Source organism: Pleurodeles waltl, chromosome 4_2, assembly GCF_031143425.1.
Source record: "Pleurodeles waltl isolate 20211129_DDA chromosome 4_2, aPleWal1.hap1.20221129, whole genome shotgun sequence".
Classification (NCBI taxonomy): Eukaryota; Metazoa; Chordata; class Amphibia; order Caudata; family Salamandridae; genus Pleurodeles; species Pleurodeles waltl.
The window spans coordinates 480,081,884-480,104,467 of NC_090443.1; the positions used below are offsets into that span (position 1 = coordinate 480,081,884).

The 22,584-nt window shown below is 46.5% G+C and overlaps 1 protein-coding gene and 1 long non-coding RNA gene across 2 annotated transcripts in view; one reads left to right on the forward strand and one right to left on the reverse strand.

Moving 5' to 3' along the window:
* DHPS (deoxyhypusine synthase) overlaps positions 1-4,615 on the reverse strand; it is a 92,494-nt gene extending 87,879 nt beyond the window's left edge. The window contains exon 1 of the mRNA XM_069231835.1: positions 4,522-4,615. The gene's annotated coding sequence lies outside the window, so the exon portion shown is untranslated. The remainder of the gene's footprint in view (positions 1-4,521) is intronic.
* LOC138292946 (uncharacterized) overlaps positions 1-22,584 on the forward strand; it is a 158,136-nt gene that overhangs the window by 19,892 nt on the left and 115,660 nt on the right. The window lies entirely within an intron of this gene.

The window sequence follows — 22,584 nt, forward strand, 5'->3', positions numbered from 1 at the left end:
AACGCCTGCTCAGAGCCCCCTTTTAACGCCTGCTGAGATCAGGCATTAAAAGGGGGCACACCATTGCTTCAGTGGGCCCCTATGTAAAGTTTGGTGCCATCCTTGAACAGCACATCAGTAGCGTCAAAAACGTTGATGCTATTGCCCCCTACCCTGCACCACGGTGCGGCGTATTTCAAATACAGGGCACACATGGTGGCTTAAGGGGGGCGTTAAGGTGTGCAAGAAAAGTGGTGCTGCACCCACTTTTCTTAAATCTGCCCCAGACGGCCAGATTTACAAGGCCGTACCACCTCCTTGTGCCACATTAGCATCATTTTTTATGCTAATGTGGCTCAAGGAGGCAAAAATCGCCATTTTTAGAAGGTGGCGCAATGCGAGCCCTTACGCCACATTATGCCTGTGCCAAGCATAATGTATGCAAGGGGGTGCCGCAAAATTGGCTCAATGAAACCATTTTTGGCGTCATTTTTAACGCACCCATCCTTGCACTTTGCTGCACTAGCATCTACATTTTTGACGCTAGCAAAGCGCCACAATAGCGTCAAAAATGTTGGCGCTATTGGCCTAACTTGTGCCATGGTGCACCATATTGTAAACACGGGTTACCATGGTGTTGTTAGGTGGGAGAGGGCGCAAGAAATCTGGTGCATCAAAACTGATGCGCCAGATTCTTGTAAACCTGTGCCAATGTTTCTATACACGGGTCTGTGCCAGCTTGAGTGCTGTTTTCCCTGCCTACTTTGGGTGCAAGCAGCAGCTAGTAGTGTTTCGGCATTGGATCTTGTTGTCAGGCCTTCGTCAGAAATGTGGATTTGTCTTAAATGAATTATTTTGGTGGACTGTTTATCTGTACTCAAGTACTGTGTTACTTCCAGGAGGGCACTTTCAGTTGTCTACCTGGGATCAAGCATCCAGCGATTTGCTGTCCATTCATGTGCAATGTCACATTTAAGCATCCCAAATGTGTGTTTTATGTTTACATTGATTTGGAATAAAGGAGGCCTAAGGGAGGGAGAGAGTCAGGAGAGAGGGGTAAAGGAGTTAAAAACAGTGTTACCCTGCATTCTGGGTCCCAGGAGCTCTGGGAGGCAAGTGATAGGTAGCTCCTGCCACCGACTTGCGTTCACCAACCTAACAACAACGATAGAAATCCAACTAAAACCTGCTGCACCTGAACCACCAACATAAAACACTCGTTATTGTCGAAAATAACCATCAGTCAGCTAAATTCTCGTGCCCCCCAGCTCAACCAGTCCTTCCTTCCTGTTATCTTACAGTGGAGGCATACCGAGTACTTACCTGTTCCTTTAGGGCTTGGTACCCAGGGGCGCCTTGAAGATAGTGCGGTATGGTGCACGGGGCACCCAAAACTCTCGTGTTTGCAGGCCTAAGAGAAAGTGCTGTGATGTGCAGGTGTCTCCTGGGTGCAGGTGCTCCCCACTGTGTAGGTGACAAACACTGTGCTGGCACCCCCCATTATTCGGGTGTCTCCCACCGTGCAGGATTCCCCCAATGTACAGGTGTCTCCTCTGTTCTGCTGTCTCCTTCTGTGCTGGAGTCCCTCAGTGTGCAGGTGCCACTGACAGTGTGCTCCCCTTCCTTTCAGGTGTCCCCTCTGTTCAAATGTCACTCACACCTCGCTCCCCTCTGTTCAGGTGCCCCCCGTTCAGGTGTCACTCACAGTGCGCGCCCCTCTATTCAGGTGTCACTCACAGCACACTCCCCTCTGTTAGGTGCTACTCACAGTGTCCTCCCCTCTGTTCAGGTGTCACTCACATTGTGCCCCCTCTGTTCAGGTGTCACTCACAGCACGGTCCCCTCTGTTCAGGTGTCACTCACATTGTGCCCCCTCTGTTCAGGTGTCACTCACAGCGCGCTCCCCTCTGTTCAGGTGTCACTCACAGCACGCTCCCCTCTGTTCAGGTGTCCCCTCTGTTCAGGTGTCACTCACAGTGTGCTTCCCTCTGTTTAGGTGTCCCCTCTGTTCAAATGTCACTCACAGTGGCTCCCCTCTGTTCAGGTGTTACTCACATTGTGCCCCCTCTGTTCAGGTGTCACTCACAGCGCGCTCCCCTCTGTTCAGGTGCCCCCTCTGTTCAGGTGTCACTCACAGGGTGCTCCCCTCTGTACGGGGGTTACAGTGTGCTCCCCCTCTGTTCAGGTGTCACGCTGTTCAGGTGTCACTCACAGCGCTCTCCGCTCTGTCCAGGTGTCCCCACAGTTCAGGTGTCACTCACAGTGCGCTCACTTCTGTTCAGGTGTCACTCACAGTGTGCTCCCCTCTGTTAGGTGTCACTCACAGTGTCCTCCCCTCTGTTCAGGTGTCACTCACAGCTCACTCCCCTCTGTTCAGTGTGCTCCCCTCTGTTAGGTGTCACTCACAGTGTCCTCCCCTCTGTTCAGGTGTCACTCACAGCTCGCTCCCCTCTGTACAGGTGTCACTCACAGTGTGCCCCCCTCTGTTCAGGTGTCACTCACAGTGTGCTCCCCTCTGTTAGGTCTCACTCACGGTGTCCTCCCCTCTGTTCAGGTGCCACTCACAGCTCGCTCTCCTCTATACAGGTGTCACTCACGGTGTGCTCCCCTCTGTTAGGTGTCACTCACAGTGTCCTCCCCTCTGTTCAGGTGTCACTCACAGCTCGCTCCCCTCTGTTCAGGTGTCACTCACAGTGTGCCCTCCTCTGTTCAGGTATCACTCACAGTGTCCTCCCCTCTGTTAGGTGTCACTCACAGTGTGCTCCCCTCTGTTAGGTGTCACTCACAGTGGGCTCCCCTCTGTTCAGGTGTCACTCACAGTTTCCTCCCCTCTGTTCAGGTGTCACTCACAGTGTGCTGCCCTCTGTTAGGTGTCACTCACAGTGCGCTCCCCTCTGTTCAGGTGTCATTTACAGCGAGCTCCCTTCTGTTAGGTGTCACTCAAAGCATGGTCCCCTCTGTTAGGTGTCACTCACAGCGCGCTCCCCTCTTTCAAGGTGTCACTCACAGCGCTCTCCGCTCTGTCCAGGTGTCCCCACAGTTCAGGTGTCACTCACAGTGCGCTCACTTCTGTTCAGGTGTCACTCACAGTGTGCTCCCCTCTGTTAGGTGTCACTCACAGTGTCCTCCCCTCTGTTCAGGTGTCACTCACAGCTCACTCCCCTCTGTTCAGTGTGCTCCCCTCTGTTAGGTGTCACTCACAGTGTCCTCCCCTCTGTTCAGGTGTCACTCACAGCTCGCTCCCCTCTGTACAGGTGTCACTCACAGTGTGCCCCCCTCTGTTCAGGTGTCACTCACAGTGTGCTCCCCTCTGTTAGGTCTCACTCACGGTGTCCTCCCCTCTGTTCAGGTGCCACTCACAGCTCGCTCTCCTCTATACAGGTGTCACTCACGGTGTGCTCCCCTCTGTTAGGTGTCACTCACAGTGTCCTCCCCTCTGTTCAGGTGTCACTCACAGCTCGCTCCCCTCTGTTCAGGTGTCACTCACAGTGTGCCCTCCTCTGTTCAGGTATCACTCACAGTGTCCTCCCCTCTGTTAGGTGTCACTCACAGTGTGCTCCCCTCTGTTAGGTGTCACTCACAGTGGGCTCCCCTCTGTTCAGGTGTCACTCACAGTTTCCTCCCCTCTGTTCAGGTGTCACTCACAGTGTGCTGCCCTCTGTTAGGTGTCACTCACAGTGCGCTCCCCTCTGTTCAGGTGTCATTTACAGCGAGCTCCCTTCTGTTAGGTGTCACTCAAAGCATGGTCCCCTCTGTTAGGTGTCACTCACAGCGCGCTCCCCTCTTTCAAGGTGTCACTCACAGTGCGCCCCCTCTGTTCAGGTGTCACTCACAGTGCGCTACCCTCTGTTAGGTGTCAATCACAGTGCGCTACCCTCTGTTAGGTGTCACTCACAGCGCGCTCCCCTCTGTTCAGGTGTCACTCACAGCACGCTCCCCTCTTTCCAGGTGTCACTCACAGTGCGCTCCCCTCTGTTCAGGTGTCACTCAAAGCGCGCTCCCCTCTTTCCAGGTGTCACTCACAGTGCGCCCCCCTCTGTTCAGGTGTCCCTCACAGTGCGCCCCCCTCTTTCCAGGTGTCACTCAGCACGCTCCCGTCTGATTAGGTGTCACTCACAGTGTGCTCCCCTCTGTTAGGTGTCACTCACAGCGTGGTCCCCTCTGTTAGGTGTCACTCACAGCGCGCTCCCCTCTTTCCAGGTGTCACTCACAGTGCGCCCCCCTCTGTTCAGGTGTCACTCACAGTGCGCCCCCCTCTGTTCAGGTGTCACTCACAGTGCGCTCCCCTCTGTTCAGGTGTCACTCACAGTGCGCCCCCCTCTGTTCAGGTGTCACTCACAGTGCGCCCCCCTCTGTTCAGGTGTCACTCACAGGGCGCTCCCCTCTGTTAGGTGTCACTCACAGTGCGCTCCCCTCTGTTCAGGTGTCACTCACAGTGCGCCCACCTCTGTTCAGGTGTCACTCACAGCTCGCTCCCCTCTTTCCAGGTGTCACTCACAGTGCGCCCCCCTCTGTTCAGGTGTCCCTCAGTTCAGGACTTACAGTCTGCAGGTGCCTCCGCTGTTCAGGTGTCCCGTCTGGTCGGGTGTTCCCTTTCAGAGGCGCCTCCGTTGCACAGGCGTCCTCTCTGCGATGCTTTTTAAAGAGGGTGCACACCCGCTGAGGGCGGAGGGGAGGGAGTGGCGCCACACCCTTCAATCTCTCACCGTTGCCAAGCCAGTTCTCAAAAAAGTGTTGCACCTGCCTAACAAGTAGGGTAGAGGGTAGGGGTCGGGGCGACCTGGGTGTAAGAATGCACCTGTGAGACAGGGCTAGAGAATGAAGGAAGCCGTCTAACAGATCTACTGGAGCGCCGCAGGTGGTGAGGGGCCTCTGAGGCCCCAACATCTCTCAGATATCCACAGACCTTGGGGCCGTCTTGAACGTACGTCTGAGCTGGGCGTGTATGGGATTGTGAAAGAGTACTTGACCTCGAGGATAGATGGCTCTCTGGTGTCGGGAACAGTAAAGAAAGGCATGTATGGTCTGAGGGAAAGTCAGGGCCAGTGAAATTATGCTGCGGGAGGGAGGTCCATATTATGTGGCTGAGAAACCGTGTCTTAAAAAGAGAGGAGCTCTCTCTCACATGTGGTGTATTAGCCTTCGACCTCCCCGTCCCTTCACCAACAGGGGTGTCTGGTGGCAAGAGACAAGGTGGGACAATGGTTCATACCCAGTTCACCCCTCGGGCAACAGAACCATTCCCATGCCTCACAGGTTCGGGCTTCCGTCAAATCAAGTAGTCGTACAGAAGCTAGACTAAGGTAGTGAGGCCAGACATCCCGGATTTGCTGGGTTAGTCCAGTTTTTAGGTTGCGCAAGCGCAGCACTTTTCTGTGCTTGCAAAGTCTTTTGTGAGTGAAAAATAAATCTCCAAAGGTGCTTATTTCCCACCTCCAACCAGGGCCGGAGTTTGGGCGGTACGAGCGGGGCGACCGCACCGGGCGCTGACCTCAGGGGGGCGCTGTGTTTAGCAATAGCTTCAGAAATTTACGATTTAAAAGCACCTGCTGAAAAGTTCCTTGTGCGTTTAGCCTTCAAGAAACAATTAAAATGTCAAGATACCTCTTGTGATTAATTTTCCTGCTAGAGAGAGAGAGAGATGGGCGTTTTGCCCATTGGCAGCTTTGAATCAACATAAAGTAGCATAGAAGGTTAATATGCCGGCTGCCAAAAACAGAACTATGGGGCACATTTAAGAAAAGTGGTGCTGCGACACTTTTCTTGCACCCTTTAGCGCCCCCCAAAGCCACCATGTGTGCTTCATATTTAAAATACGGTGCAACATGGAGTTAGTTAGGGGACTATCTTCAGAATTTGTTACACCAGTCTGGCGCTGTGCAGGCTTAGCGTAAATTTTTACGCTAATCTTGCAAAGCACCCAGAGGCCCATTGTAAACAACGGAAGCCTCCTTTTAACCTCTTTAGTGCGGGACTACCTCCGTAGTGCGGGTCACGACCAGTGGCCGACACCAGGGAGGATTATTTTTATTTCTTTTATCCCTGGGAGACACGGAAGCACTTCCGTGTCTCCCCCTGCCCCCCACCCACCCCTTTGTTGATTTCCCCATCGGAGCAGGAAGCAGCCTTGCTGCCGCTTCCTGCTCCAATGGGGAAAACGGCCACAAACGGCCTTCCCCACATTCGGGAAGGCCTCGTAAGAAAGGGGAGAGTCTCCCCTTTCTTACGAGGCCTTCCTGAAAGTGTTTCCTGGCCCCCTATCGCCTGAAAGTGTTTCCTGGCCCCGATCGCAGCTCAGCTGCACAGCTGCGATCGGGGGTCAGAAAACACTTTCAGGAAGGCCTCGCAGGAAACAGTTTCAGGAAGGCCTCGTAAGAAAGGGGAGAGTCTCCCCTTTCTTACGAGGCCTTCTGAAAGTGTTTCCTAGCCCGCGATCGGGGGCCAGGAAACAGTTTCAGGAAGGCCTCGTAAGAATGGGGAGAGTCTCCCCTTTCTTACGAGGCCTTCTGAAAGTGTTTCCTGGCCCCCGATCGCAGCTGTGCTGTGATCGGGGGCCAGGAAACACCACTAGACACCAGGGATTTTACTTGGGGGAGTCGGCCCCCTCAGAAAACGGGCCACCACCCCCCCGGGGGCATATTTTTTTTAAAAAAAAAGGTAGGTGCCCCCTGGCAATTTGTGGCTCCTCTCAGATTCCATAACTTTCTGTCACCGAAATGTGAGGAAAACGTGTTTTTTTAGCCACATTTTGAGGTTTGCAAAGGATTCTGGGTAACAGAACCTGGTCAGAGCCCTACAAGTCACCCCATCTTGGATTCCCTAAGGTATCTAGTTTTAAAAAATGCACAGGTTTGGTAGGTTTCCCTAGGTGCCAGCTGAGCTAGAGGCCAAGATATACAGGTAGGCACTTTGCAAAAAACAGCTCTGTTTTCTGTCAAAAAATGGGATGTGCCCACGTTGTGTTTTGGGGCATTTCCCGTTGCGGGCGCTAGGCCTACCGACACAAGTGAGGTATCATTTTTATCGGGAGACTTGGGGGAACGCTGGGTGGAAGGAAATTTGTGGCTCCTCTCAGATTCCAGATCTTTCTGTCACCGAAATGTGAGGAAAACATGTTTTTTAGCCACATTTTGAGGTTTGCAAAGGATTCTGGGTAACAGAACCTGGTCAGAGCCCCACAGGTCACCCCATCTTGGATTCCCCTAGGTCTCAAGTTTAAAAAAATGCACAGGTTTGGTAGGTTTCCCTAGGTGCTGGCTGAGCTAGAGGCCAAAATCTACAGGTAGGCACTTTGCAAAAAACAGCTCTGTTTTCTGTCAAAAAATGGGATGTGTCCACGTTGTGTTTTGGGGCATTTCCTGTCGCGGGCGCTAGGCCTACCCACACAAGTGAGGTATCATTTTTATCGGGAGACTTGGGGGAACATAGAATAGCAAAACAAGTGTTATTGCCCCTTATCCTTCTCTACATTTTTTCCTTCCAAATATAAGAGAGCGTGTAAAAAAGACGTCTATTTAAGAAATGCCCTGCAATTCACATGCTAGTATGAGCACCCCAGAATTCAGAGATGTGCAAATAACCACTGCTCCTCAAAACCTTATCTTGAGCCCATTTTGGAAATGCAAAGGTTTTCTTGATACCTATTTTTCACTCTTCATATTTCAGCAAATGAATTGCTGTATACCCAGTATAGAATGAAAACCAACTGCGGGGTACAGCTCATTTATTGGCTCTGGGTACCTAGGGTTCTTGACGAACCTACAAGCCCTCGATATCCCAGCAACCAGAAGAGTCCAGCAGACATAACGGTATATTGCTTTAAAAAATCTGACATCCCAGGAAAAACTTACAGAGTAAAACATAAAGAAAACTGGCTGTTGTTTTCAGCTCATTTCAATATTCTTTTATTTCAGCTGTTATTTTCTGTAGAAAAACCTTGTAGGATCTACACAAATGACCCTTTGCTGAATTCAGAATTTTGTCTAGTTTTCAGAAGTGTTTAGCTTTCTGAGATCCAGCATTGGTTTCACACCCATTCCTGTCACTAACTGGAAGGAGGCTGAAAGCACCAAAAATAGTAAAAATGGGGTATGTCCCAGTAAAATGCCAAATTTGTGTTGAAAAATGTGGTTTTCTGATTCAAGTCTGCCCGTTCCTGAAAGGTGGGAAGATGGTGATTTTAGCACCAGAAACCCTTTGTTGATGCCATTTTCAGGGAAAAAACCACAAGCCTTCTTCGGCAGCCCTTTTTTCCCATTTTTTTTGGAAAAAACGAAATTTTCATTGTATTTTGGCTAATTTATTGGTCTCCTCCAGGGGAAACCACAAACCCTGGGTACCATTAGAATCCCTAGGATGTTGGAAAAAAGGACGCAAATTTAGTGTAGATAGCTTATGTGGACAAAAAGTTATGAAGGCCTAAGCGCGAACTACCCCAAATAGCCAAAAAAGGGCTCAGCACGGGGGTGGGGAACAGCCCAGCAGCTAAGGGGTTAATGCCTGCTCTGAGTAGGCGTTAAAAGTTCTGGGAAAAAGAGGATGCAAAGAAATAATTATTTTGACCCCCCCTAATGGGGGGGATACCCCCTTTGCATACAGTATGTCTGGCGCAGGCATAATGTAGCACAAATGGTTACAAAGTGGCGCAATGCATGCATTGTGCCTCTTAGTATATATGGCGCAGCACTTTTGGCTTTCTAACACCCCATTAGTGTAAAATAAAATGACACAAATGTGGTGTTAGAGTGGCAGTAGGGGCTCTTAAATATACCCCTATGGCAGTGCTTAATTTGGGCTTGTTGTTTCCGGTGCGGAACACCAGCACTTATTTTTTAATGGGTCAGCGCTTATTTTTCTGCCTCAAGCATTTACTGCGAGAAAAAGACACACATGGGAAACACGGAGGAAGAGAAAAACGATAAAGTGTCACAATGGGAAAAAGCAGAAATCCGCAAGAGGGAGCTGAAGGGGCAGGGAGTGACTGTAAATGGATTGAAGAGGCCCAAGATAGTTTCAGGATTACGCTGCCTCTGTATTCCATGTTCACACATTTAATTGCAGCAGCCGCATGTTTAAAAGGAGCGCTTTGGGCACCGGCACCTTTTTATTTACAAATTAAGCACTGCCCCATGGGGTATTTTGGCAAAAGTGGCACTGCACACAGTGCTGTGCCACTTTTCCTGTGCTCTTTAGCACTCCCCCCCAATGCCACCATGTGTGCGTCATATTTAAAATATGGCGCACCATGGCGGTAGTTTGGGGACTTGCATCAGAATTTTTTATGCTAGTCCGGCGCTTTGCAGGATTAGTATTAAAAATGTTGATGCTAATCCTGCAAAACACCCAGAGGCCCATTGTAACCAATGGAAGCCTCCTTTTAATGCCTGCTCTGAGCAGGCTTTAAAAGTGCCGGAAAAAAATGGCATAAAGAAATCTGTCAGATTTCTTTGCGCCATTTCCCCCTTCCCTTCCCTACCCCCAACGGGGGATGACCCCTGTGTATACATTATACCTTGCTCAGGCATAATGTAGCACAAAAGGTTACAATGTGGCGCAATGCATGCATTGCGCCCCTTTGTAAATATGCACAGCATTTTTGGCCTTCTAACGACACATTAGCTTAAAAAAAATTATACTAATGTGGCGTTAGAATGGCACTAGGGGCTCTTAAATATGAAGTGATGAGGGGCACATTTGCCAGGTGGTAGTGAGTGAAACCGAGGAGGAGGTCATGGGGTGGGGGTGTCAAAATAAACTGTCGCACAGGGCGCCACCAGTCCTAAAGCCGGCCCTGCCTCCAACCACTTCTAGTTTACTATTTGTTTTTCCGCCTGCCAGTCTATTTTTCTTGGTCTTTATTGGTCTGGATGTGTGATTTCCTGGCTGTCTTGTGGTTTTCGTGTGCTTTTCTGTTCATCCACCTTTACATAAGCTACTTTTTACTTTGTAATCCAGCTTGCTTGTCGACTGCACATATACTTAGGAGCTGGAGCTAGTAATCGCCCTCGTTCTTCTACTGTATTTAATTTGTTTTCTTTTGAACCTTGCTGGGGCTACTAATAAAGTTTGTCTACTACTGTAGTTAATCTATTTTCTTTCTCTGTCAGCTTGTTAATGTTATTCATTTTATTGCCTATTTTTTTGGCTGTCTGCACGTATATTTTGGAGTGTTAAAAATGCATTCATGTTATTCACTAATTTGGGTTCCCTGTACGTGTAGCTTATTAGTACTAAAACCTGTATGGGAATGCTGCTTACTTTCTCCTCGGTGATATATGTTTAGATAAACGCATTTGTTTCGTGCAATTATTGTTCTCTTTTGTTTTCTTAATTTTTGACTCATGCCATTTGTGCATGTTTTTTTGTTTAACATTTTATATAGTGTAAAACAGGCATAAGGGCTTTGAAGTGCTTTAATTATTTACCTTGAGAAATAGGGGTGCCCTTGCGCTATTTGTTTTTTTCTTCATTTATGACCAGCTTACAGTGGCAAGCGCTTTACTTGCTGAGCTATTTCCTTAAAATGTTTATACCATTGCTGCTTACGGTTTTCTAAACAAGAACACACTTTTATATGTTTTGCTAAGTGGATTGGCATATGTTAAAAAATTAGACATGGGTGGAAACAAGTATTTTAACCATTGTTCCCTAAACCTGGTACTGTAACTTAGATTTTGAATTTCCATTTATCGATGCTCAATTAGGGATGTGCATGTTTATGTTTTTGTAAATTACACCTTTAGTTTACAAACATTTACGTTAAAAAACATGTCTTCGTTTTATTACACAGTTTGGGCCCACTTCATATGTGCCTTGTTAGTGATTAACGACCTGTTTCTAATCCATTTTTAAACTTAAAAATGTAACCCTTTATAAGGGTAAGAAATGTTGTAACATTTATTAAGATGCAAGCCTCTTTATTAATAATTTAACCCGTTGGCAGCCAAGGACGAAACAGTTACGTCCTTGGCTGCAGCGCTCAGGCGCCAAGGACGTAACCGCTACGTCCTTGGACAGGCTCCTTGCCTTGGCGCCCCAGGGCAGGGATGGAAGGGGAATCGCTTCCCCTTCCACCTCCGCCTCCCTCCCCCCGGCCCCCCCGTGGCGTCTGATGACGTCAGCGCGCAATCGCGTGCTGATCTCATCAGAGGCCAACCCTGAGCTTCCAGCGCGGATCGGAGGAGAAATGCAAAAGCATTTCTCCTCCGATTAAGTGGAGGGGCCGAGAGAGGCATCAAAGGAAAGGAAAGGCCTTTGCTTTCCTTTGATGTCTTTCGAAGCATTTCTGCTGCGATCGGGCAGCAGGAATGCCACTAGACGCCAGGGAAATTGTTTGTTTTTTGTTGTTATTGAATAAGGGAAGCGGCCCCTTGGGCAAGGGCCGCTCCCCAGGGTGGCAATTTATTTTTAGGGCATTTCTGCCCCCCTGGCGGCAGATCGGCCGATTATAATTATGGCTGATCTGCCCCGGGGGTGGGGCAGAAACCGCTAGTCACCAGGGATAATTTTTTGTTTTGTTTATGTTATTTTTTTAAATGTAGGGAGCGACCCCTTAGGCAAGGGGCGCTCCCCTCGGGGCAAAATTACTTTTAGCCCCCTTGGGGGCAGATCGGCCTATTTTTATTAGGCCAATTTGCCCCCGGAGGGGGGCAGAAACCACTCAGGCACCAGGGATTGGTGTGTGTGTATATGTGTGTGTTTTGTTTGGGGCGGCAGCCCCTTGGGCAAGGGTCGCTCTCCATGGGGACACATTACTGTTGGCCATATCTGCCCCCCTTGGGGGCAGATCGGCCTATTTTTGGTAGGCCCATCTGCCTCCAAGGGGGCAGAAAGCCCACCAGAGACAAGGGAAGATTTTTTTTTCAAAATAAGAGGGTGGGTGTATGGCCATATCCCTACCCCAAATAAATGGGGCCAAAGATGTTTTGTCCACCAGTGGGCACATGGGGCAATTACCCCCGGGGGGTACAGACCACGGGGTCAGAAAGTCTACTAGTTGCCAGGGAATTAAAAAAAAAATAGTGTGGTGGTGGCTACCAACCAGTATGGGCATGGTTATGCCCCTACAACCAACTGAAGGGGGTAACAGTCTTTCAGCTCTCCCCCAGCACACTAAAACATCTCTACCCATGGCAAGCAAGAGGACTTTTGATTATTTTGGGTTTTGGTTTTACATATGGGCCATGAGAGCTTGGCTAACTATCAAAATCGTCCCACTTGGAATGGTGAGTGCTGCACTTTTTGGACTTTGGGATGCTGCCATGTAGAAAAATCCACAAGACCTAGACACATCTGAAAACTAAACATCTGGGTGAGTCCAGGGTAGTGTGCTTCACATGCACCCGCATCATTTTCTTACCCACAATGCCCTGCAAACCTCCAACTTTTCTGGAAATCACACATTTCTTCCACATTTTTGTGATGGAACCTTTCGGAAACTGCAGGAATCCACAAAATTCCTACCACCCAGCATTGTCTCATCTATACCAATAACAATTCTGCCCCACTTGTCAGCCTAAAAATTTTATTTTTTCAAACTGCCCTTTTGGACTCGCTTTGGTTCCCCCTCAATTTCGGCATGTTTTTAGCTCTTCCCTGTCACAGGCACTTGGCCCACCTACACAAGTGAGGTATAATTTTTACCGGGAACCTTGGGTGGTAGTAAATTTGTCCCAGTGCGGTGATCCCACACAGAAATGTGGGAAAATGTGATTTTTTAGCTAAATTTGAGGTTTGCTGAGAATTTTTGGGTAAGAAAACACTGGAGGAATCCACGCAAGTTACACCTCCCTTGACTCCCTTGGGTGTCTAGTTTTCAGAAATGTCAGGGTTTGGTAGGATTCCTGTTGTGTTATAGTGGGTGTTAGTTAAGATACTATTAGTGCTTAGCAACTTGTGGAATGTTGAGTAGAATGTGAGGTGGACTCAGTTAGCTGCTGGGATCTGCCAGGGTTGGATGTAAACATCTGGACTGGAATAAAGAAGATATACTTAAGGAATGCCGTGTCTTTGGTTCCTTTAGTGGCGACGGGGATGGAATGTCGTATATAAGGATCAACCCTGGCAGAGCATCTGGTTTGGATGGATGTGGTATTTTTTTTTCCGCTTATTTGCTGAACAAAACATTTTTTTTATTGGAGACTAGCGAGCTATAGTTGTTGGATTTATTGTACTTAATGGAAGATTCACAGCGTGGAAATTAGGATTCAACATTTTCAGGGCCCTGAGAATTGGAGGCAGTGGACGGACGTTGTGAGGAGCGGAAGGAGCTGTTTATATTGCCCAGTGGACAGCCGGGAGACTGTTGACACTATTCGTGTTTGATTATCTCGATATTTATTGAAAACGCGGCAGCGTTGTGTAAGAAGAAATATTCATTTTAATTTTTAAGCTCGCACGTTTGCCGTTGCTAAGCTCTCGCGCACCTGCTGTTAACGAGTCTCACGTCTGCCGGTTACGAGTCGCGCACCTGCCGGTTACAAGTCGCGTGTCTCTTACCTCGCGTGTTGACTCACCGGGTCCGCGAGGAAAATGCAGATTGATGTGGTTACGTCACAACGCTGTGTGTGTGAATAAAGGGAAACCGCCCATAGAAACACACCCATTGGTTTGTTTTCCTACAAAGACATGGATCGGTGGTTTTAAATGGAAGAGCATCGTTTTTGATCGCGCATTGAACTTCAGGACTTGGGTGTTATTGGACATTTATTTAATTACAGTTTCTAGTGGATTCATCGAAAGACAACGGTGACTATGTTTTTTTATGTTAGTTTATTGTTTTATATATATAATTGAGTCATTAAATTCATTGTAGATATTTTACATTACATTTAACTTTATAATATAATATACTGTATAAAGTAGAAAAATGCAATCTATTGCACCTCCACCTATATTTTTGGGCACACCTGGTGAACCAAGCATGTCATGGGAGGATTGGAGAGAGACATTTGAAACTTATTTGGAAGCTTTAGGAGGGGCGATTTTCACTGATAAGAGGAAGCTTGCTTTATTAAAACACAACTTGGGGGTGGAAGGTAGGAAAATTTTGAAAACATTACCTTCTGCAAGTTTATCAACTAGGGAAGGTAGGGGTTCGGATGAGGATGAGAATGGTGATGTAGACGATGTGTATACAAGGGCATTGGAAGCTTTGGAAGAAAATTTTGGTCGGAAACTGAATATCGTTGTTGAGCAACATCATTTTTTTTCCAGAACTCAAGCTGCGCATGAATCTGTGGATCAGTTTGTAAGTGCGTTACGCACATTAGCAAATACATGTAAATTTAGAGATTTACATGAGGAAATCATCAGAGATCAATTGATTAATCGTACAAAGCGTTCGAAGATTCAGGAAAAGTTATTAAATTTGAAGAATCCATCTTTGGATGAGACAATAAGGGTTGCAAAATGGGTAGAAAGTACATCGAAGTATGTAAGAGAATTGAATATGAAAGATGATGAGAATGCATTAATACAAGCAGTGAATTCTGTTAAGATCTCTAGGAATTTGAATAAGTTGGATGGAATTTTTTTTTTCTAAATGTGGAAGCACAAAACATTTGGCATCTTCAACAAGTTGTCCTGCGAAAGATGTCAAATGTTTCTCATGCGACAAGAAGGGGCATTTTTCAAAGATGTGCAATCAAAAGAAAGGGTTATACAAAAAGAGAAGCGTGAATTATTTATATGATGGTACACAAAGAAGAGGTGAAGATGGAAGTTCCAGCAGTGGTGAGGAGTTAAAAGATGACCATATTGAAATATTGATGCTTGATGTTATGTCTGTGTGTGAGGAAAAAAATATTTCTGCATTGGAACAGACTAGGTATTCACCCCCCAAGTGTGAAGTCAGTGTAAATGGTGTAATGGTATGCATGTGGGCTGACTCCTGTTCACCATATACTCTTATAGATAAAACAACATGGGAGAAAGTGGGTTGTCAAGAGTTGGTTAATGCCGATGTGGATTTGGTGGGTTATGGAGGTAACAAAATTCCTGTTTTGGGGTATTTCCAAGGAAATTTGATGTTCAATCATAGACAAGTGGTTTGTGATGTGTATGTAGTGGAGTGTGGGCGATGTCTATTGGGTTGGAGTGAACAGAGGAGTTTAAAGGTAGTGTTGGACCCTAACAGTAAGGAACAAGTTATATCGGTTATACAAGAGGATGCCGAAAAGTGGAGGAAGAGATTTCCAAATCTTTTTAGTAGTAAGTTAGGATGCCTAAAAAACTTTCAACACTCCATTGTGTTAAAGGGTGGGGCGGTTCCGAGCGTGCATAAGGTGAGGAGTGTACCGGTTGTTCTGAGAGAGGCACTGAGAGAGGAATTATCAAGATTGTTAAACGTAGGTGTGATTGAAAGAATAGAAGCATCGGAGTGGTTAAGCCCGGTTGTTTTGGCCTGCAAACCGAATGGAAAAATAAGAATGTGTGTGGATTTAAGAGATCTAAATGAAAATATATGGATTGATAGACATCCAACATGTTCCACTTCTTTCCATCATTCAACACCACGCTGTACTTCTTTATTTTGACCACCTGTTTAGGTTCAGACCACTTAGACAAACCCTTTTTCGTGCCTTGCCACAACCTAGTACACACCGGGGGAGATATGTTGTATTATAGTGGGTGTTAGTTAAGATTCTATTAGTGCTTAGCAACTTGTGGAATGTTGAGTAGAATGTGAGGTGGACTCAGTTAGCTGCTGGGATCTGCCAGGGTTGGATGTATACATCTGGACTGGAATAAAGAAGATATACTTAAGGAATGCAGTGTCTTTGGTTCCTTTAATTCCCTAGATGGCTGCTGAGCCCAGGACCAAAAACGCAGGTGCCCCCCCCCCCTTGCAAAAACAGGTAGTTTTGTATTTGATAATTTTGATGTGTCCAGATAGTGTTTTGGGACATTTCCTTTCATGGGCACTAGGCCTACCCACACAAGTGAGGTACCATTTTTATTGGGAGACTTGGGGGAACGCTGAGTGGAAGGGTGAAATTTGTGGCTCCTCTCACATTCCAGAACTTTCTGTCACCGAAATGTGAGGAAAAAATGTTTTTCTGGCCAAATGTTGAGGTTTGCAAAGGATTCTGGGTAACAGAACCTGGTGAGAGCCCCACAAGTCACCCCATCCTGGGTTCCCCTAGGTGTCTAGTTTTAAAAAATGCACAGGTTTGGTAGGTTTCCCTTGGTGCCGGCTGAGCTAGAGGCCAAAATCCACCGCTAGGCAGTTTCCCAAAAACAGCTCTGTTTTCTTTGGGAAAATGTGATCTGTCCCTGTTGTGTTTTGGGGCATTTCCTGTCGCGAGCACTAGGCCTACCCTTACAAGTGAGGTACCATTTTTATCGGGAGACTTGGGGGAACGGTACGTGGAAGGAAATTTGTGGCTCCTCTCAGATTCCAGAACTTTCTGTCACTGAAATGTGAGGAAAAAGTGTTTTTTGGCCAAAGCTTGAAGTTTGCAAAGGATTCTTGGTAACAGAACCTGGTGAGAGCCCCACAAGTCATCCCATCCTGAATTTCCTTAGGTGTCTAGTTTAAAAAAATGCACAGGTTTGGTAGGTTTCCCTAGGTGCTGGCTGAGCTAGAGGCCAAAATCTACAGCTAGGCACTTTGCAAAAAACAAGTCAGATTTCAAAGTAAAAATGTGATGTGTCCATGTTGCGTTTCCTGTCGCAAGCATTAGGCCTACCCACGCAAGCGAGGTACCATTTTTATCGGGAGACTTGGGGGAACACAGAATAGCAAAACAAGTGCTATTGCCCCTTGTCTTTCTCAATATGTTTTCCTTCCAAATGTAAGACAGTGTGTAAAAAAGATGTCTATTTGAGAAATGCCCTGTAATTCACATCCTAGTATAATGCTCTCTGTATACTGTTGTGTTCTGTGAAAAATCTGATGTCCAAAAAGTCTATGGTGTGTTTACTGTACTGTAAACTGAGTTTTACATTGTAAGTATAATTGTTGAGAAAGGCATGATACTGAGCAAGTTGATCAATGGTCCCATTCCAGATGATAATAATATCGTCAATATATCGCCCCCAAAACACAATGAAGTCAGTCCAGGGCGAGGCAAGTTTACCCCAGGCGTGTATTTTTTCGTACCAGCCCATGAACAAACAGGCATATGATGGGGCAAATTTCGAACCCATCACAGTCCCCTGTGTCTGTTGGTACCACTCATTATTGTGCAAGATTTTTTTTTTTTATAAAATGATATCAATCATCTGAAGAAGCATTTGATTATGTGCAAATCAGTCAGCAGTCCCAGAGTTGAGAAACATGGTGACTGCCTGGATCCCAAAAGATTTACGTATACATGTATACAGACTGTGCACATCCATAGTGACAAAAGTAAGATCTTCAGACCAGGTGAAATCATCAAATTTGTTAAGGATATCTTTGCTGTCCTGTATATAAGAAGGCAAATTACTAACAAATTTCTGTAAGTAAAAATCAACGTATTCAGATATTTTTTCGGTTGGAGAATCTATCCCTGAAATAATAGGTCTTCCAGGGGGAAAGTCGCCGCCCTTATGAATCTTAGGGAGTGTGTAGATGCAGGGAAATTTCGGATTATTGACAGATAAATATTTAAATTTGTCATCAGAAAGTAGACCTTGTTCGTGCCAACCCCATAGTTTGTTGTTAATATATTCAATCAGGCCACCGATGGGGTTGAATGTAAGATGTTTGTAACAAGTAATGTCAGATAGTTGTCTCCATGTAGTCCCTGTGGTTCATAACCACCACATTACCTCCCTTGTCGGCCTCGCGTATATCAATCGATTGATTTTTGAGGCTCCGAAGTGCCTCCCTTTCTGTGACCGACAAATTGTCGAGATGATGCCAATTATATATACGGGAATTCAAAGTATGATATAAGTCCGAGGAGACTATTTTGGCAAATAGCTCAATGTTATTGTGGGTACAAGCCGGTGTAAATTTCGATCGAGGTTTAAATTTAGTAGTACTTTCAATTTTCTCTGAAATCCACAGGTCTGCCTGGATATCTTCTATTGCCATGCGAGGATCTGGCCCACCGTTTGATCACTTGGTTCATATTAATCACAATACTTGTTTGTGTCTGCATGATCCCACATATGCCCTGCACAGACGTATTACTCCTCTAAATGTGTTGGTACGCGGTTCGGCTCCCTCTTGAATTATTTTCATAATTTGTATTCTTGTAGTCACAATTTTTGTGTGCAATGGATAGCACAGTATATATATGTTTTTTCTGGTTACGTTACAGCCCTGAAGAAGCCCTTCTGTTGGGCGAAACGTGTTGGCTGTTCATCTGTACTTCTCAGATTGTTTATGGAATTGCAAGAACACATGGTTCTTTTACTTCACTTCTCTTGAATTTGACCTATTTCACCTATGGAATTGTTTGGAACCAAAATCTCGGACTTGTCATGAAGCATTAAAAAGGAAAGACTACTTATCTGCACTATCAGAACACTGGACTCTTTCTTTCTTTTTTATGATATCAAACCTTCTGCACAGAGTGCGGTGCACCGCCTTGTAGAGTATTTACCTGTGGGCTGTTTTCAGCTCCTCTTAAGTTCCTTTGTTGCAGCAGGAACTATGGTGTAGTTGCACGCTTATTGTAATCTAATATTATTGTTCTTTACTCACTTGTTACGATTGGGTATTAATAGGGATAGTGCGTTGTATATGAGCTTGCTGCAATCCTTGTTTGTTTTCCACCCCTGCACTCTCACTGGTGTCTCCTACCCTCATACTTCATGTCCTCCACCCTCGTTTCTTTTTTGTGTTTATTCAGGTCCTTTTATTTTTAATTTGGCGGTTTCATACAGTGCTTACTCGACCCAAAGTTATTGGAGCGCTTTACATGAGCACCAGTTACATTACACATGGACACTTTCATTTTTTTTCTATTACACACAGGGGTTAAATGATTTTCCCAGAATCACAGGATGTTGAGTTGACACCTAGACTCGAACCCAGTTCCCCATTTCCATTTGAAGCACTGCCTGTAGGGAACTGAATCATTACATGCCCGTTGGATGATTTAAAATTGAAGTCCTTCTTATGTTTGCTCAATGCCGAGATTGTTGTTATTTTAAAATAGGGTTACCCTTAGACTAAGTTCACATACCTCTCCAAAGGTTTAGACAGCAGAGGTATCCCTCGTGCCCCTTCGTCGACACAGATAGCTTAGCTATATGCCCCAGTACTCACAGGACCAGCCTTGGATAGCAGAGCTATCCCTCATGTCATACTTCGGACACAGACTCGCCAGCAGAACTACCCCTTGATCTAAGCGTGCTTCTCTCTCTCGTTCCAAGTCTCCTCTTTCTCTCTACTCATGATCGTTCCTCCATCATCTCTGTTTCTCCTCTCTTATTCAGTTTCTCTCTTTGACACTGGCTCTAAACCGTTTTCAGTATCTCTATTTTCCTCTTTCGCTCAGGTGTTTTCTCTCCCAGTCTCACTTTCTGTACCTTGGTGTCTTTCTCGCTGCCACTCCGATTCGATTTCACTGTTATTCATCTCCCTCACTCGATTTCTTTCTCGGTTTCGCTATATATCACTCTCTCTTTCCCTCGTTCACAACAAGTTTTCTTTTGGATTCTCTCTGCCTCTGTTTCTCTTTCTTTGTCATTTCCTCTCTTTGTTTACGTCACTTTCTTGTACTCTTTCTCTCGCCCCTGTGTGCTTCACTGTCCAGCTCAGTTTCCCTCATTCGATTAAACCCCCTTTTTACCGCCCAGTATCTCTTTTTTTCTCCCTAATTCTTCCTCTTTCAGTTATAGAATTCCTTTTTTATAATATTAATTTGTGGTCTCGAATACAGAGTGACATCAGAAATGTAGCCTCTCCCACCTACTTCGCGGTCATGATGTGGGAGTGTGTCCGGGGGTGGGAGGGAACGGGGCAGGGGGCGGACAGGGCTGGGCTGCATGCCCCGTAGGAGTCTCATGTTCCTGAACAGAACAGGTGTGAGGAGCAGTTCCTGTACAAACCGAGTCTAAAGGGTCCCCCCAGGCAGGTGTGACGCCCACAATCACAGCTCTAGGGCTCCCCAAGGATTCGGCAACTCACCTGATCGAGAGTGATTCTGTCACTACGCGCTAATATAATTCGCTAAGTGTCGCCTAGAGGCCACCCTGTGGGTGACCTACGCTAATTATAGGGACACTGATATCACTGGTAGGTGTATTCACATTTGTGTTAACGTGTTAACATTATTGTTTTAACTACATACATTATTTGCTTTCATTGTATCTTCATTTTCTAATGATAAGGCTCACATTCAAAAACAAGCAAATTCAATTAACATGCCACTACAGTTAATGCCACTGTACTCTACTCTGCACCGCTGCTCTCTGTACCACTCCACATCACTGCCCTCTATGCCACTCTGCTGTACTCTGCACCACTCTACTCTGTGACACTGCACTCTACACCTCTGCACTTTATGCAACTCTACTCTGCATCCTGCTCCACTCTATGCCACTGCTCTCTACACCTCTCTACTCTACTCTGCACCACTCTACAGCACTGCAGTCTATACCACACTACTCTGTGCCACTCTACTCTATGCATTCTACTCTACACTGCTCTATGTCACTGTACTAAATGCAACTGCACTCTATGCCACTCTATGTTACTCTGCACCAGGGCACTCTGTATCACTGCACTGTACACCACTGTACTCTACGTTTCTACTCTCTGTGCCACTCTTCTCTCTTCTGCACCGCTCCACTCACCACCACTGCTCTCTACATCGTTGCACTCTGCACCACTCTATTCTTTGCTGCACCACTTTACGCCACTGTCCTTCTTTGCTTGCACTAGGGAGCAGTGCACACTGTCCTCGCAGCATGTTAGTGAAAGGCACAGTAGCTGTTTGAAGCAGCCGCTCCATCCTTCACAGTCCAGGTGGCACCCATCCTGTACAGTTAGGGTTGCAGCAGCAACCTTTCCCAGAAAAAAAACATACCAGCCATTTGTTCATGTTTTAAAATTCTGTAAGGGCCGTAGTTTGATATTTGAACTTAAATTTATAAAGAATCGTCTGTATTCGTTTTTTACACGGGTTAGCTGGGTTAGGCAGCTCTAGAACATTTTTAAAGCTGTTTCTGCTTACATTTGAGGTTTTACGTTTGCACTGATATGGAGAAAGCCAGGCTTTAGGTGGTATCCCTAATTTCTTATGCTGTCTGGACATAAAAATACTGGGCAAGATGGTAAAAACATGATCAGGTGGCAATACTACCTGCACTTCAAAGGGTGACACAGGTCACCTTGCTGATGGGTGGAGGCAGTTACTGCACCAACCTGCAGGGAAATCTCAGAATGGGGTACAGGACCCCTGTTACTTCCTTTTAGGGGTGCCATAGGGGAGTGCACTGACTGTGCCCCATCTCTTTGTGGTGCACAGTCAGTGTGCCTCCTGACGTTTTTTTTTTGCCCCTGTACCAATGTCCATAATACACCATGGGCACAGAGGCAAAGTGTTTCCCTAGTTAGCGCAGAGTTACAACCATATGTTAATGAGGGAACAACCCCTTAATATATCTCTGGCACTATATGTGTGCGAGCGATATGTGTATTACAGATTGGGCCTCATATGCATCTCTACGTTCTTGAATAATATTACAGTGTCTCAGGAGAACAGAAAATGGGTGCACATCCTTGTTACGCCCCTGAGACACAGTGGCCCTGATATATACTTTTTGACACCAACCTGCGTTAGTGCAGGTTGGTTTAAAAAAGTTAACCGCCGGCTAGCGCCATTCCTGGACGCCAGCCGGGTGTCATATTTAAGGAATTACGTTAGCCGGCGGAAACACCCGATTAGCGTCAAAATAAATGATGCTAAGTGGGTGGAGGAGGTCTAGGGGAAACAGTAGGTTGTGCGTCAAAGAATGGTGCTAGTCAGGTTAGAGTCAGAAAAATTATGCTAACCGTCATTTTTTGACGCACAACCCCCATGGACATGACTCCTCTCTTAGTGAAGACAGGAGTCATGCTCCCCTGCCCAATGGACATAAGTCCCCTGGGCATGGCCATTGGGCACAGTGCCATGTAGGGGGCCCCAAATTGGGCCCCCCTACATGGCACTTTAAAAAAAAAAAAAACGTACCTGGACTTACCGGTGATGGGTCCCCCCCCATCCTTAGGTGTCCTCCAGGTGTGGGTAGGGGTGGGTGGGGGTGTCCCTGGGGGCAGGGAAGGGCACTTGTGGGCTGCTTCCATGGTCTCTGATCATGGCAATGAGCCCACAGGTCCCCTAACGCCTGCCCTGACCCAGGGGTTAAATATTGGCGCTAAGCAAGCTTAGCGCCATTATTTAAAGCCCTCCTTCTCCCGTGTGTAATTTTTGCACAGGAGAATAAATAAGGCACTAAGGCCTTAGAGTCATTTTTTGCCCGGGAACGCCTACCTTGCATCTCATTCAAGCAAGGTAGGTTTTCACGGTAAAAAAAAAAAGTTAACTCCAATATTTTGACGCTAGACGGGTCTAGTGTCAAAATATAAATATGGAGTTAAGTTTTCGCCGGATTTGCGTAAAAAAGAATTAGGCAAATTCGGCGCAAATAGAGTATAAATATGCTCCTTTATGTATTACA